Source organism: Elephantulus edwardii, unplaced genomic scaffold, assembly GCF_000299155.1.
Source record: "Elephantulus edwardii isolate Elephantulus edwardi_28Jun2011 unplaced genomic scaffold, EleEdw1.0 scaffold00155, whole genome shotgun sequence".
Taxonomy (NCBI): Eukaryota; Metazoa; Chordata; class Mammalia; order Macroscelidea; family Macroscelididae; genus Elephantulus; species Elephantulus edwardii.
In genome coordinates, this window is record NW_006399905.1 from 6,786,384 (window position 1) to 6,788,543 (window position 2,160).

Here is a 2,160-nt window from a genome sequence, read left to right on the forward strand (position 1 = left end):
GAAACTGTAACTTCAGCAATGGGCTCTAGTATGTCAGAGATGACAGACAAATGTAACCATCTGTGACACCCAGGAACCCTTTTTAGACACACAAAGGTGCTCATAAACAAGACTTACACAAAGTAAACCCATCGTCCTAAAAAAAAAAAATCCATGTGGGCTATAGGGAGCAATTTTTTCTTCTTTGTTAATGTAAGTGGGAAGTTCTGAAGGAAATCTGATGGTTCTGTACTGAGGGTGTCTGGATTCTAATCAAAAGGTCAGCAGTTCCAGCTGCGCCACAGGAGAAAGATGAGACAGTCATTGTCTGTAAGGATGTACTGCCTTCAAAACCCTTGAGGGCAAGCCTGGGCCTCTGGTGGGTACCGGCCCCCTCTAATCACACTATGGGTGACAGTGATGACGAATAAGGTCACAGGCACCGGGATAAACTTAGAAGTGCAGTGACTATGGTCATCTCAGGAATGAGATGAGAGACGTTGTAGGGATGATTGGAATGACCACTGGAAAGTGGGACTGGGGCCCGGAGCTTCATAGTTGGGGTGAATACTGTGATTATGACCAGAATCAATGAGAAAGCTTCTTGCCTCCCCGCCATGAGCTCAGCCCCCCACAGGAACATAGTTCTGACCCATACCACAGTAGCTATGAAATGCCCTATGCTGAGGAGGGCAACTTATGGCCCCCTTCAGCTCTGGGCCCCTCCAGACATCCACACCATGCAGCCTCGTGTACTGTCTATGCAGGCCAGGCTGGGCAGCATCGCAGAGATAACTTGGGTGTGCCGCCCCAGTCATGAAGACCTTCAAGGAGTTTCTCCCATCACTGGATGACTCTGTGGACAAGACAGAGGCAGTTAAGTGCTATAATAACTATGAGCTGGATTTTCGAAGGCAGCAGATGCAGGATTTCTTCCTGGCCCATGAAGAAGAGGAGTGGTGTCGGTCTGAGGACCACCCAGATAAGGTGGGGAAGCAGAGGCAGGAGGCCCAAGGAGCCCTGCAAAACAGACTGAGGGTGTTCCTGTCTCTCATGGAAAGTGGTTGGTTTGATTATCTTCTCCTGGACATAGACAAAACTGATGCCATTGTCAAAATGCTGGCCGCAGCTATGATTAAGATGGAAGGAGGCCCAGAGAATGACCTATGCATTCTGGAGCAGGAAGAAGAGGAGAAACAAGCAGGAAAGCCTGGGGAGCCAAGGAAGAAGGAGGAAGGCCGGCCTGGACCCAGGCTTGGAGATAGAGAGCACAAGGCCAACGATAAGGACGACAAGAAAGAAGAGGGCAAACAAGCTGAGGAAGACGGCTCTAATGATGACAAAACTAAGAAACCCAAAGGTGATGGGGATAAGGAAGAGAAAAAGGATGACTCTGAGAAGGAAGCCAAAAAGAGTAGCAAGAAGTGGAACAGGAAGCAGAGTGGTGATGACAGTTTTGATGAAGGCAGCGTGTCCGAGTCGGAATCAGAGTCTGAAAGTGGCCACGCTGTGAGGAGAAGGAGGAGACTGAAGAAGCACTCAAGGAAAAAGAGAAGCCCGAGGAAGAAGACAGGGAGAAGCCGAAGGAAGTTCCAGGGCTGTGGTTGTCACCAGTGCTTATAAGCTTCCAGCGTTGTCCTTCTAAGAGACACACACAGGGAAGGTCTCTGTCTCTATGCAGATGGTGTTCTACATCTCGTTAAGCAAACAGGTTGACGGAAACAATATGCTCTTGACCTTTGCAAAATGGAAAGAAGGGATTACGTTTGTGCTCTCCTGTTGAATGGGCTGTGTGCTCAGCAATGCTGGTGAAATGAGTAGTGGTAAAAGTTGGCTGCTGGTAAATAAATCCCGAAGTCTTGTCTGCAATTAACATTTTGCATGGAGTAGATAAAAAACGATAACACAACATTCAACATTTGTCAAGGAGAACGTGGCCTGAGGGTCCATGCTGCCAGTGTACAATCTAAATAGCACCACTGTAATAATGAGTCCAGCGAAAGGACATTTTACTCTGCATATATGTTTTATCTTATCAAGTTAAACAAGTTCAAATGCTGAGGTGATTTACATAGCCGTCCAGCAAGAATGACACATAATGCACCCAAATGGGAAAGGTATTTAGATGAGAAATATGAATGCGTTGGGGAGGTCATTCTGACAATCTTAATTTTATTGTCC

General features: G+C 47.1%; 1 pseudogene; it reads left to right on the plus strand.

The window, feature by feature from the left end:
• The first annotated feature begins 386 nt into the window (after window positions 1-386).
• On the plus strand, window positions 387-1,682 carry LOC102863959 (annotated as a pseudogene).
• The last annotated feature ends 478 nt before the right edge of the window (window positions 1,683-2,160 follow it).